Below are 15921 nucleotides of genomic sequence, written 5' to 3' on the forward strand. Positions count from 1 at the left end.
AAGAAAGAAAGAAAGAAAGAAAGAAAGAAAGAAAGAAAGAAAGAAAGGAAGGAAGGAAGGAAGGAAGGAAGGAAAGAAGGAAGAAAGAAAGTCCCTTGCAAAACCCTTATAACAAATAATTATGGCCAAGCATAACAAATTCCCACATTGACTGCATCCAAAAATGTGTGTAAGACACTCTGTTACAAAACACAATATTAGAAGGGGCTGTCAGAGGTTTAATAACAAACCCCTTTGTATCCAGGCAGGATGGCAAATGAACTGCCTAAAAATAAAGCATAAACGCTTGAAGAAAATGATAACCTACCAAATTAATTGATTGGATCTTTTTTTTAAAAAAGGCATCAATTTTCAAATGAAATATTAATTGCCACTCCAGGAAAATTTCCACTTTCCGGTTGCATTGCTCTAGTATAATAGACAGAAAATGGGCTTTTTTTTTCACAATTTTAAGCAAGGTATTTCAAACCATGGAACAAAGGTAGCTCATTTCCCAAGACAATCTATCATGTTTCCACTAAGCCTCAGTGATTTAATGAGCACCTTAGCAAGTAGATTGAGAGCTGAGGTTTATTCTTGTTCTTCCATGACATGACTTTAATCTCAATTCCCTTAGTAAAATCATATTTCACTTCCACTTTTTCTCAAGTCTCTAAGAAATGTTATGGGGGATAAATTAAAGAACACTGGAAAAGTATCTGAACTACTTAATAATAGAAGTTCAAATTTACATAGTGATTTAAACTTTACAAGGTACTTTCCTAACAACCCTATAAGGTAGGTACAATATTCCATTGGACTATGAGTACCTTGAGAGCAAGAACTGTCTTTTGCCTTCCTTTGTAACCCTAATGGTTAGCAGTGTGCCTGGCACATAGTAGGTGCTTAATAAATGCTTGTTGACTAACTATAAGTACTATTATTTCTATTTTACAAATGGGTAAATAGACGCAGAGAGGCTGTGACTTACCCATGGGCACGTAGCTATTAAGTGGCATAGTTTTAGGCCAAAGTAGGTCTTCCGACTATAAGTCTATTACTTTTTCTACTATACCATACATAGAACTAGTATTTAGCAATACTAATTAATATGGGTGATACAAGTATTATGTCATGTTTACTTTTGTACTTAGAATTAAGTAAAGTCTAACAAACCCCTTCTGCATTAGTATCAAGACACAAATCAGTCATTGACAATCATAGAAACATAGATCCAGATCTAGAAGAAATGTCAAAGGCCATCTAGTCTAACTCCCCCATTTTACAGGTAAAGAAGCAAAGCTAAAAGAGGTTAAATGATTTACCTGAGGTCCCACAGAAAGTGAGCATTTGAGGTGGGATTTGAACCCAAGTCCTCTGACTAGATCTATAGCCACTTTTTTCCTGTGAGGGGTTGGAGAGAGGATTTGGGATTATGTATAAAATAAGGGGATTAGATGATCTCAAAGATCAATCCTGGGTCTAAAGTCATTTATACCAAGATTCTAAGAAAAATCACAAATGTCTTATGTCAAATACTTGTGATAATAGAAAAGAATCAAAGTTACAGAGGGCTAGTAAATTAGAAGTATGATATGGTGCACAGAAAACTGAACTTGGAGAAGGAAGACCTAGGTTCAAAACTCACCTCTAGTACTTACTAGCTCTGTGACCCTCAGGTGCCTCATCTGCAAAATGGGCATTATAATAGCACCTACCTCACATGGTTTCCGTGAAGCTCAAGTGAGATAGTGAATGTAAAGTGCATTGCAGACTTTAAAATGCTATGTGAATTCCGATGATGATGATGATGATGATGATGATGATGATGATGATGAAGATGATTGATGATGATGATGATGATGTTGTCTTCCTCAGCTTTGGCAGGGTAGACAAGAAGACAAAAGCAGATGATGAGGGAAAGAGGAAGAGAATCTATCCACACAAATCCTATACTCAGCCCCTCTCCTCCACACACATTCACTCATTCATTCAATAACTATTTTGACATAACAGACAAGTTAATAAAATGTCCTTCAAAGGGAATTGATCAAAAGAGAATCAGACTCCATTCTATGCTTTGGTAGAATTTGAAAGTTATAAAACTCTTGCAAGTAAATTCATAGATCACAAAAACTTGAAAAAAAGTGAGGTTTTCTCTCTTCTATACCTGCATAGAAACATTGTTAACAGTACCCTGAATAGTTTAAAAATAGATACTAATGATCTATCTGAATAATTTTATTCATGATATACAAGTAATGATTATTTTTATTGCTAATGAAGATTTCAAGATTAAAAATGTTATCTAGACATTCTATTACAATTCTCTGTATGGTATAATGCAGTGGTTCTCAAAGTGTGGTCTGGGGAATCCCTTCCGGGTCCCTAAGATCATTTTAGAGGGTCCATAAGACTAAAACTATTTTCATAATAATACTAATAAGTTTTCATTTCTAATACAGTAAATATCTATGGATATAACCCATATAAGCAAAAGCTCTTTGGGGGTTCTCTATACTTTTTAATGATATAAAGAGGTCCTGAGATCAAAAAGTTTAAAAATAGCTACTATAAAGGATAGAGGGATAGCCTTGGAGTAAGGAAGATCTGTATTAAAATCTCACATTTATTAGCTATCTGATCCTGGGCAAGGCACTTAACGTTTCTAGCCCTCAGTGTCCTCATCTATAAAATAGAGAAGCTCGTCTCCAGCTCTAAATTTACGATCCTACAGTCTTGTTTGCCATCTGTACTGCAAAAGTATTTCCCATCAATGGTGCAATATCAGCTTGGAAGAACTCTAGTAGAACACCTCAGGGATCTCTCCTTGACCTCATATTGTTTAACATTTTTTTACAATAAACTGGATAAACTGAATGCTATCAAATTTGCAAATCGTGAAGGATAGCTAATATATTAGATAAGAGTCGAGGCACACAGAAAATTGATAGGTTAGAACACTGGGTCAAAATGAATAAGATGAAGTTTAATAAATCTTATACTTGGATTCAAAATCAACATTACAAAAGAGGCAATGCTGGTTAGACAGCATTTTATCTGAAAAAGAATCTAGGGGTTTTTTGTAGACTACAAGTTTTACAAGGGTCAACAGTGTGTTTTGGCAGCCAAGAATACCAGTGTTCTCTTAAACCGAATTAAGAAAAATATAGTCTAGAAAATGAGAGAATTTAGAGTCATACTTCACCACATCTGCAATATTGTATTCAGTTCTAGGTGCCACATTTTAGGAAAGACATTGATTGGTAACGTCCAAGAGAAAGATAGGCAAGTCAGTGAATAACTCTGAGATTTTGACAAATGAGGATTGGTTGAAAAAACTGGGAATATTTAGCTTGAGGAAGAGAAAATGTAAGGGCTCATGAAGACTGAAGCGCTGCCATGCAGAAGGATTAGACTTATTCATCTTGGTCCCGCAAGACATAATCAGAACCAAAGGCTAGAAGTTATAGAGAGGTAGATTTAGGCTTATAAAGGGGAACTTCCTAAACATTACAGCTATCCCAAAGTAGACTGGCCTGCCTCTGGAGGTAGTGGGCTGCCCTTCATTAGAAGTTTTCAAACAAAAGCTGGATAACTTACTGGTGGTTGCATTGTAGCAGGTTGCACAGTTAGGGGTTGAACAAAGCAGTCTCTGAAGATCTTTCAGTTCTGAATTTCTATGATACTGTGGTCTTCAAATGAGACAAAATTTGCAAAGTGCTTAGCACAGTGCCTGGCACATACTAGGGGCTATATAAATGCTAGCAATCATTAGCTATTATTCCTCTCCCTCCAAAACCTGCTCTTCTACTCTATTGCATATATAACATGGCTATAAGTACGACAGTTCCAAGGAATACTAAAATCACTGATTATTTATCACCAACATGAAGTGCAAACATGATAACTTTCTTTGGAAGATATGAAAAATCAAGTCAATTCTGTTAGCTAATCTGACTCATACAACTTTGACTTCAGGTGGTGAAAAATCTAAGTTTCTCCCTGATTGCTACAACACAGAGAAAACTTTATAAAAGGAAAAGAAGTAAAATGCTCTCTATTAATTTCCTTGCTCTGTGTGCTGAGGTGAAAGCGCTTTCCACACATACTGGGTGCATGAACCATTTTCCCATAACCTTTAACACCAACAATACAATGAGTATGAGTAGGTTTAGAAAAATTCCAGCTACTAGTTCATTGATGCCGCCAATATATCACTGTCTTCTTTATAACATACCTGAACTTCAATCCATACCCATGGTTATAAAAGGTTAGTGCATTGTTAACTCCCTCAGTTCACATTTCTTAACATTCCATCAAATTCAAATCCCTTTCTCTACCTAAATCAATACCCATTTCAGGAATGGGTAACCTGCATGGGGCTTTGGTTCAAGAAGGTTATAAATACAGCCATTCTATTTATTCTTGTAGCTTGCTAAGGAAAATATGATGAGCAATCAGCCTTATATCAAAAAGGGATGGAGGAGCCCTGCTCTACCAGAGCCAGGGGCTAAGAGCCAAAGTGAGTGACCAAGTCTGCCAAGAAGCAAAATCTCTGAAGCAGCATCTAGGGAAAAGGGGAGATAAAGATGAAGAAGTCAGGAAAATATGTAATTGAGATTCAGGGTTAAGGGATAGAGATAAACTAATTAGTAGATAGAATAGAGTACGATCTATAGAGTCCTAGAAGGCCCTAGTTGGTCCCTCTACCCCAAAACCTCTTATCTATCCAGGTATTCCATACTTGACATTGCATTATTAAAGATTAATTCATTGTCCTCTCCAGGCATCCTCTTTTAAAATGTTCCAACCAAACTATACTACTCACTGTCCTAATTGCATATCATATATTTCCCCACCTCCATGTCTTTGTCTGTACTGTGTCCTATGCTTGGAATTGCAGTCCCCTACTCTTCCCTTCCTTCTCTTCCTACGCTTCACCAGTTGAAATTCTTCTCCATTGAGAGCCTTCAAGCTCTATCTCAAATGCTACTTCTTCCAGGAAGCCTTCTCCAACTCCCTAGTCAGAAATGAATTCATAGCACAATATTTATTCAAACACAGATGTCCTGATTCTAAATTCTAGGCTCTCTACTCTATTCTATGTGCTTGTACATCTTTGTGTTAAAATTATTTTTATGTCTTTTTCCCCAGTAGTAAACTCCTTGGGATTCAGACCTTGTCTTCTTAATTTTTGTATTTTTCCCATTGTATCTACACATCTTTCTGCACATAGTAGAAATGTAATAATTAAACTCAATTCAATTCAACAAATATTTATTGTCTCTAATTTGTGAAAAGCATCATGCTAGCCTCTGGGGTTTAAATAAGGCACAGTCCCTGCCCTCATAGTTTATAATTTTAGTTTGTAAATAAGATGCATCAATAATCATAAAATATAATGAATTCCTTCTGGTTCATATTCATGTCATATTTTAAGATTTACAAAGAATGTTATCATAATCATCTTGTGAATTGGGTCATAATGGCATTATTGTCTTCATTTTTATATGGAAACTGCGGCTTGATCAGGTCTAAATGATTGTCCTATGGCCACACAGCTAATAAGTATAAGAGCCAGAACTCAATCATAGGTCTCCTGATTCCAAATCCAGTGCTCTTACACAGAGAAGTACATAACAAATAACTACCATCATATTACCCAGAGGAGTGATCAGGGAAGACTTCAAGAAGGAGTTGTTATTTGCCCTAGAATTTAAAGTATAAGTAAGAATTCAGTAAATGAATATGGAAGAGAACATTTCAAATATAGAGGACAGAAGGAGCAAAAGTATGGAGGTCATGTATAAGGGCAGAACTACATATAAAGAATTCATTAGTATGGGAGTAGCAATATAACCGAGGGAATTAGGAAATTGAGATTCTAGTTCTCATTCTGACTATTGTGGTCTATTGCCAGGCACACAAAAACACCTTGCTCTGATCCTAAACCAGTTCCCTAGTTCCTTTCCCTCCTTGTCCCTAACTACAAGTTTCAAAGTGGAAAATCCTAGATGAAGTTGCAAAACCATAGTCTGGGTCCACTACAAATTTATGTTATGTAATTTAAGTGGGTCATTAAAGCAAGAAGGCCATTCTTTTACTCTTCCATAATGGACTCTCTAACACACTTCTTACAGTCACTGTTTCAAACCTTTCGTTCTCAAGCCTCCCACACCACTGTGTCCCTTTTCCCACTTCCTTATCAGAGACATGACATGGAGCCATTTGCTGTGAGTTCCCTCTTCCCTGTTCCACTCTACATCTCAAAACGCTGTGATATCTTACCATCCCCTGTTGTCTACCACTGGACTCCAGCCTCTGGTGAAAAGGTTATCATCCTCCTCACCATTACCAGCTACTCTACTTTCATCCTTGATCCCGTTCCACCTTGTGCACTCCAGAAGATGTTCCCACAACCAGTACCCCTTTCTCTTTAATTTGCAGTCTCCCTGGGTTCTTCTCTAACACCTGCAAACACACCCGCATTTTCTCTATCCTTAAAAAACCTTCACTTGACCCTACTATCCCCTTAACCCTTCATCCCATAGTTCTCCTTCCCTTCACAGTTAAACTCCTAGCAAGTTTTTCATATTTTGGTTCCATTTACTCTTCTCTCACTCACTTCTCAGTCCCTTGCAATCTAATTGCTGACTGCGTCACTCAACTAAAACTTCAAAGTTTTGAAACTTCTTCAAAGTAACCAATGACCTTTAATTGCCAAATCTAATGATTTTCATTTTTCCTGATCTCTTTGCAGGATTTGACACTGCTAACTCACCCTCTCCTCCCTTGGATTTTCAGGATACCACACTTTCTCTCTTGATTCTCTTTCTACGTGTCTGACAACTCTTTTTCAATCTCCTTTGTTGGAACATCATTCATGTCCAACTATCTAACTGTGGCAAGATTCTTTCCCTGGTTTTCTTCTCTTCTTTCTCTATTTCCTTTTTCTAAATGATCTCAGCTCTGCTGGGTTTAATGATCATTTCTGTAAGATGTATCCCAGAACTATCTATCCTCAGAATTTCTCCTGAGCAACTATTCTGCCTTTTGGACATTTTTAACTGAATGATATATCGGCTTCTCAAATTCAGTACGTACAGAACATACCTCATTATCTCCCTTCCACTCTCCCCCCGCCCCCAAAAAAAGATTCCTCTCCTCAATGCCCTATTTCTGCTAAGGATACCATTATTCCTCCAGTCACCACAGTTTGAAATCTTAGTGTCAACCTTGATGCTTCACTCTCCTTCACTCCTACACCTAATCAGGTGCACAATCTCATTGATTCTACAGTACCTACAATATATCTTGCACATATGTGTCCTTCTCTCCATTCTCATTGTCTCATCATCTCTGGCCTGACCTATTATAATGATTTCCTAATAAGTTTTCATGTGTCAGGTTTCTCCTTTCAGCAATACTACTTCACATACTTCCCAAAGTGATATACCTAAGACACAGACATGACCATGTCACCTCTCTGTTCAGAAAATCTGACTCCCTATTGCTTTTAGGATAAAATACAAGTTCCTCTGTTTGGCATTTAAATCCATTCAAAATCTATGTTCTGTTTCTTATATATAGAGTTCTATCTCCTCTCTCCCATCTCCATGACTTTGCATGGGCTGTTTCCTATATCTGAAATTCATTCCTTTTTCACATGTGTTTCTGAGAATCCCTAGCTTCCTTCAAAATGCAGCTCAAGTTCCATCTCCTTTACAAGACTTTCCCTTATCCTTCCAGCTATCAGTGCACATCCATGCAAATTACTATGCATGCACACACACATATATACATACATACATATATACATACATACATACATATATTTATCTATGTTATTCACCCTAATAGATTCTAAATCCCTTGAAGCCAGGAATCCTCTCATGATCTTTCTCCTCAATGTCTAGCATAATGTCTGACATATGGTAGGTGCTTAATAAATTAGTGTTTAATAATTGTTTAAGTGGAGAATGTCTGGAGGAGGGAAATCAAGATGGTAAAGGACCTTGAGTCCTTCTCATAAGAAATTCAGTTGCTAGAACTGAAAATGTTTAACCCGGAAAATGGACATCTCAGAAAGATTGTAATAAAAGGGCTATCACATGGAATAAAGATTGGAGATGTTCTGCTTGGCCCTAGAGGGTAGAATCAGGAGCAACATTTAGAAATTGGAAAGCAGAAGGCAATTTTAAACTTGACATCAGGAAAAACCTCCGAATAATTAAAACCATCCAAAAGTGAAATGAGCTGCTTAAGGAGCTAGTGGGTTCCCCACCACCACCATTAGTAATATACTAGAGATGAATGAAAAGACTTATAGCATAGGCTAAATGGTCATTGTTTTGGCTGTGTGGTGATTCCTTTCAGGCTAGGATTGAACTGGATGGTACTGGAGATCCCTCTTCCAACTGTAAAGTTCTGTGTTTCTAGTCTGTGGGTTTTAGTGAGTGGGTTGTGAGGAAATAAAACAACCAATACAGACTACACTTTCTAGAAGCTTGTCACTAAAGGGTAAGATAAATACAGAATGACAGCTTAAAAGGGTAGCAGAAACAACGGAAAAAGTTTTTTTAAAAGATGAGACCTGAACTGATTTTTAGATTCAGAGGTAGCCTGTAGAGAGAAACTGACAATGTATGAGAGCAAAGGGATGATTGATGGAGCTAGGTTAAGCATGACACAGAAAGGTGTGAGATCCAAGATACAGGTAGAAGGGTTAGCCTTGGAAAGAGAGAGAGAAAGAGTTAACATTTTCCCTGATACAAGAGAAAAAAGAAGAAATGATTGAGAGGAAGAAACAATTAGAGCTGAAGGCTTAAGAAGAAAACCGTATGAAAGAATACCTGTGAGTACTACACTAGAGATGAATGAAAAGACTTCTGCGATTCAAGAAGTCCCAGTTAAGGATAGCTGACATATATTTGCCAAGGAACCAATCAGCAAGGATAGTGGCTTTCTCCAGGACTGTGGGTTTTTGTTTTTGTTTTGTTTTAAGACTAGTTATCCCTATGTTGCCCAGACTAGAAGCAAAGTGGTTATTCATATGAGCAATCCCACTGCTGATTGGCACAGGAACTTTTGACCTGTTCCATTTAAGGTTTGAAGAGCATTTTACATAAATGACCACATTTGACCTTCAAAACAACCCTGTGTCAGAGGTATGATATATATCATCCCAATTTTACAGATAGAGATCTGAATCCTTCTTCATACTTAGCATTAGGAAACTTTTCTATGACTACAAAAATAATATCTTTTGGTGTCTTTAACATGCATAGAAACACCTTCTTTCTTATAACATTGGACATCATAGCAATTCCTATGTATACCTCCTTTATGAAGAGGCAGCAGCATAGATTTGATTGCCAAGAGTTCGAGATGCTGTCTCAGCAATAATACTTGAGCAGAATTGGAGTGAGGTATTTGTGTTCCCTATGCTAGATTTGCAGATTGCGTCCTTTGTCTGCTATTAAACACACTTTACTATGGTACGAACAACTTGATTTCACTTTTGCCATGGAGGGGATATTAGATTAGGCAGCTAATTCTGACCTCCTCTTGTTTTACAGATAAAGAAACTGAGGCACATAGAGTTTGAGTGACCTGCCCAGGGCAACTCCATAGATAATAAAGAGAAAAACTAACATTTGAACCGAAGTCCTTTGATCCCAAATCCAGCCTCCTTTCTGCTGTTCCATATGATGTCTCCTTAGAAATCACCTAGTCCAACTCCTTCATTTTACAGATGAGTAAACTGAGGTCCAGAGACTTAAGGGACTTGCCCAAGGTCATACAAACAGAAAGAAATGAGAGATCTAGGATTCATACTTGGGTTCATGAAAAAAGGGCACTTTCTGTTGACAGTGATGAAATGGGGGGGAAAGTGTTGATTTGTAAAGAAAGAGTGAGTTTTATTTGTTACTTGTAAGTAGTTTTCTCTGCCACTCTATATTTAGAAGTTTCAGGTAAGCAGTTTTACTTGAGCATACTATCAGCAATTTGTCTATTGATTTTCTTATTCTGCTCTTCACAAAATACAAATGATAAAATACACTGAATCACTATAATGAACAACTTCAGATTATCCATCAGTAGATAAAGTATTAGATTGGGTAATAACTCACATTTATATAGCACATTGTAGTTTGCAAAGCACTTTGCTCATAACAGCCTGGATCATCTACTAGGACTAGGAGACTGGTTTGTTGAACTCAGACACAAGGAACCTTATACAGATTAGCAATAGAGAAGAATGACTTTTGCCAGCACATTTAACACAGTGTGCAACTGTATAAATTGTTTTAACCAACCTTAGGTGATGCTATTCTGATATTTATTCCATTATATGTAAGGAAACAAAGGTTAAGAAACTTGCCTACAGTCACAAAACTAGTGAATGGAAGACCCAGGTATTCTGCCTCCAAGTCTAGGACTCTTTCCACTGTCTCACCTCACACATATCTATCTCTAGGATGTACTTGTTAGCCAGAGTATAGAATAAGGAGTGGTGGTATCTTGACACTTAACATCAACTAGAAAAATAACAAATTGCTTCTTTTCTTTAACTTCCATCATCCCTGACCTTCAACCTAGAGACACTAGACATTAATATAAAATCCTCTAGTTCTGGGGGCAGGAGGGAGAAAAGAAATTGGATGGGAAAAATTACATCTTTATTTTCACTAACCTCTAGCAAATTTAGCATTTTCTTCAATGATGAATTTAAAAAAATATGATTATAAGAAGGGGTCAATGGGCTTCCCCAGACTGCCAAAGGAATCCATGACACAAAAAGATTAAGAACCACTGGTCTAAATAATCATGTATACCTGGGGCATGGAGTACCATATAATTGTCTAGCCCCGTCTCTCCTCATCTGTGATTAAAGAAATCGCTTCAAAGAAATTCAAGTAAATTCCCATGATGTTGGACCACAGTATAGAGTTTCCAGGGGACAGAAAACTCTGGATGCTCCTTCTCTTTTCATAAATAAGTTTTTTAAATGAGCAGGTGATTCTTCCCTGTGGTTATTTCATCCTATCATTATCAAAATATGTTTAAAATAATTCTAACAAATTAAGAGAGTATGGGGTTATTAGATTGAGCTTTTTAAGATCTCTTCTAGTATGCAAAGTTGTTTACTTGAAAAGACATATGCTTAAGTGATGACGAAAGATAATTGTATTCATCCTGACGTTGACTCAAAATACAGGTGATCTGTTTTAAAGGACTCCATATGCTCTGACTAGGACCATACTTGTTCTTGAAACTCAGAAGCTATGGTTGTTCTCCCTAAGAAAACTAGAGATGTTTGAGCCTATCTCTAAAGTTTCAGCTCTCTAAATTTCAGGATATTGGTTGCTTGAAAGGGAAGCAAACATTTCTAAGGAAATCATGTTATGTATATTATGCAGAGCTGTGTGACTCCAGTAATATCTGCACCTTAAGGTACAAGATACAGAGATGCCATTCTGGTAAAAGAGAAGAAAGAGTATAAAAAACAGTTTGTTGGTAAGATGGATATGTCTTTAGAGATGCAAAAAAAAAGTTGGGGAAAGCTATTCCATTGATTCAATTGAGTTCAGTTGAGCAAATTGTGTCTGCAATATGCAGAAGAATGTTCCCAAAAGACAATGGGACATGGCCATTGTCTTCAGGAGCTTACAAAATAGTCATTACATTGGATCAAGAGGGCCCTAATAACAAAAAGTACAACTGTACCTGTAAAGTATTTACAATAAATGGGATGGAGGACAGCTGTACAAAAGGCCAAATTCAAATGGATATAAGAAGCACAACCACTTTCAGAAATGAAATTGATCAAAATGTGTGTAATAAACAAAAATGGTTCTATGTGTGACAAGCATTAGGCAACGCTTGTCAAATTGTCTGTTTAAAATAGAAAGTGTTTCCCTTTTAATGCCTATGGGTTTAATGAAGTACATGTTTCTTCTCAATCATCTAGTAGCATCAAAGAAGGGGTGGAACTTCAGTGGAGAAGGAAAATAAAATATAATATAATCCATACATGAATGTCAGTATCTTTCATTGTTGCTGCTGAATTTTCTTTTGTTTTGTTTTTATGTGCAAGCATTTAAAACACACAGCACAAGTGAGGTTTTGTTATACTGACAACAGTGCCACTGACATAGACCACTTTCAGAAAGGATGTACAAGGATGCTAGTAAGTGTTCAATCAGCGATTACCTCAAAACAAAACAAGGAGAGGCAAGAGCTGAAAGTAAGCGAAAAATTATCTATTCATAATCTAATGCAAATGCTACAGATCCAAAGAAGACTTTCAGTGTAACCAGCCAAAATTATTTTTAAGTACCGTTGTCTTCAACCTTTTGAAATGAGGAGTTTGCCTTTTGATGTGAAACCTGCTTTTCATCATAAAGATAGAACACAGCGTCTTTGGCTGAGCTATTTACCACAGAAGTGGGCTATTTTGGTATTCTCTGTTTAGCATATTGTAAAGGCTTAGATTCCAGGTGAGCAGCTTATTACAGAGTAGAGTGAAAGTCTGTTTGGTCACTTCCTTGCTTTACTGATTCCATGTTTACCTGCTATTCAACCCGTCCCTTAAATACTTCATTTAATATTCAATCAATCAATAACATTCTTTGCAATCCTACTACATGTCTTAAATTAGTATGTAGAGTGTCGAAATAATCTGAAATTAATACATAGTCAACCCTACTCATAAGGTTTTCAATAATAATGACAAATATTAATAAAATTATTACAATCCACTCACCAAGAACATTCCATCCCAATGAAAGGTACTTCTAATATATTTGGACAATAGACTCCAGAGGATTACAATGATTTTATATCAGATTTTCTGAGCTATTGAATTGAATTAATAATAAAATGGTAATCAAACAACTATGAAATGGGTCATCCATTTGTATCAGTTCAGAAAGTTGTATTTCTAGATACTTATTGAATGAACAAGAAGTTTATATTTCAGAAGGAGATGATTGTAAAGTACTCATGCAAAATGGTCTGTAAGCCAGATTCAACTGAAAAATAAAATACTAATACCATAAATACATTTTATTTGATGCTTTTATGTTTAAAAATTGATTTCTTCATGACTACCCTTTAAGGTAAGTAGAGTAAGCATTATTACACCCATTTCATAGATGAGGAATCTGAGACTCAGAGAAGTAATTTGGCCATGGTCAGATATCAGTAAGTGTCAGAACCAAAACAGAAACCTTAGTCTTCTGACTCTGGGTCCAATGTTAGTGCCACTCTGCTTACTACCTCTTGTTTCATCCTTGTATTCCTCAGCATGTAGTCTAGTACCTTGTACATAGGACATGCTTAAAAATTATTGTATAACAAATTATAGTAAATTAAAGTGATGGAATGCTATTGTGCTATAATAAATGATGAAAGGAATGGGTTCAGAGAAACCTGGAAAGGTTTATATGATTCAGAGTGAAGCAAGCAGAAACAGAAAAATAATTTATACAATAAAAAAATGCAAAGATAAATAACTTTGAAAGACATGGCAATCTTTGATCAATGCAATGAGCAACCATGGTTCTAGAGAACTAATGGTCTATGCTACCAACCTCCTGACACACAGAAAGAGATTGGATTCAAGATATAGAATGAGACATATTTTTGAACATAGATAACTGTGAGAATTTGTTTTGCTAGGCTATCCATATTTGTTACAAGAATTTTCTTTTTCTTCTTTTTTTTAAACTGGGAGATGGAGAGAAGATAAATTAAATCTTTATTAGTTGAAAAATAAAATGAAATTTAAAATTCACATGAAAAACATCTCAAAAAATAAAAATTCGTTTAAAGGAAATGTTGAAATTCAAAGTGTTTTCTTCCTATTCTTGCTACATTATCATTTTTAAAATAGTTTTAAATTATTAGCCAGATTGTTAGCTGCAAGCTCATATTATGTACATCTATTCAGAAATAGGTGAAGAGCTATGGGGAAAGCCATATCTATGTTGATAGTTCTCTACTATGGTAAGAATAGAGGCTGGTAGTATAATTCAAATATAGGAGCATCACAAAGGACAGCAAAAAAGGCAAGATAGAAATTAATATACAATATAAACCCCAATACAAAGTACTTCAGAGTTTGTGATGAAATGTAATTAGTAAAAAAAGAAAAAAAAAGAAAGAATATGAAAAATCTTAGGTATTCAGAGAGACCACCCAGGATTTTAAAAATCAACCAATCAGCTTTAGGATGGAGGTAGGGAAGGGGTTGAGACTTATTTCCCTAGGCTAATTACTAAACTCTGCATTTGTTTGCTGTTAGGCATGTTCTCTAGATTTGCCAAAATAGAGAATATTGAAAAGAAATCTATTATAGAAGAAGAATCTGAGGAAGTAAATGATTGGAGGCAGGGGGAGGAAGAGGTCTGCATCCCAGAAATCCCACACTTGAGACTATTAATATCCCATAAATTCAGAAGACATTCCCAGTGAATTTCCTTGAGTGAGACAGACAAAACTAATGTGTGCTTTTAATTGCTTTCTAACAGGTCACATTGACATTATAGAGTAGATGTCATAGTCAGTCTAGACAAGGATTTAGGAGGACTCAATGACTGAGGAAGCTATACTTCTCTCTAATCTCATGTAGATCCCTGAACAACAAGGAAGAAGCACCCTGGAAAGACTGACCTTACAACTGGGGCATAGGCAGAGAGAATGCTCTACATCTAAAAGAAAATAAAGGCAATTTCAATTCCTGGGCTGGATAGGTCAGCAGAAGAAACAACTTACTTTAAGAAAGAGTAAGAAATTATACATAAGTAGGCATGGCACTACTGATATAAACTCTTCACAATGAAACAAAAGCCACATCAAGTATGATGTGGAGTTATTAACATAGCACAGTCTCAAATGGTTAATGCAGTTATTTTTAGAAGTCATCCCTGGCATTGCAAGTCACCAACAGAAAGACACCAAACAAACCCAAACTCAAACAACAACAGGAATTTAATATGAGCCCTTTCTGAACAAAATTAACAGACCTAGTTCCAGGCCATTTTTCCAAACATATAATTCTGGGTGTCACATAACACCCAAGTATAGACATTCTTTGACACAATGATTCCACTGAGAAACAAATAGAAAGTTCATTCTTCATTCCCTTCCCTGAAAATAATGTTACATGGAAAAAAATCACACTACCCCACAATAATGATTTAATTTTTCCCTGTAAGAAAGTACAGAATTCCAAATATCAATGATCTATGGACATGCTTAAGTAGGAAAACAGCCCACTTAATATTTAAATGAAGTGAACTAATCCCATTCACCCTAGATTTTACCATTTTCCTGTATGAAAGTTTTCTTTTATTCAACTATAGTATATATGTTTGTAACATGTGCTTTTGGACTATTTAAGTACCAAAGGAAATTATGTGAAATATTAATAAAGAGTACAAAAGACATATATTTGAGATGAGGCTTAGATGTTTGCATCTCAGATAAACATGAGACGTGGAGTTATATTTTTTAAAAATCAAGATTCAAAAAAATGAGTTGGTGAAAGGTCACAATAATGTAGCTCAAAGTATCTTCCATAAATAAAGATTGAATAATAACATAGATTATCACACACACGCATATGTATGTGTGTATATATAAATATATATGCATATAATTATGTGTGAAGAGAGAGGGGGAGAGATTGTGTATGTTTGTGGTGAAAGTACTAGTGCCATTAGAAATGGAGTTATTCATTTTTATTGAAAATTACCTTACAGCTGCTCCATTTAATCAAACTTGTTGATTTCTCCAATCAATATATTAAAAAGCCATTTAATACTGCTCGGTATTACATTGATAATTATATAACAACCATTGGACCTATATAACTTAAAGACATAATGCCTTCATCATTTAATTTCTTTTTACTAGTGTCTGATTTTAAGA

At 35.8% G+C, this 15921-nt stretch overlaps 1 protein-coding gene across 2 annotated transcripts in view; it reads right to left on the reverse strand.

Moving 5' to 3' along the window:
• Nucleotides 1–15921, reverse strand: part of GRM1 (glutamate metabotropic receptor 1) — a 415558-nt gene that overhangs the window by 397755 nt on the left and 1882 nt on the right. The gene's annotated exons all lie outside the window — the stretch shown is intronic.

This window comes from Vombatus ursinus, unplaced genomic scaffold, assembly GCF_900497805.2.
Source record: "Vombatus ursinus unplaced genomic scaffold, bare-nosed wombat genome assembly UNPS02009132.1, whole genome shotgun sequence".
Lineage (NCBI taxonomy): Eukaryota > Metazoa > Chordata > Mammalia > Diprotodontia > Vombatidae > Vombatus > Vombatus ursinus.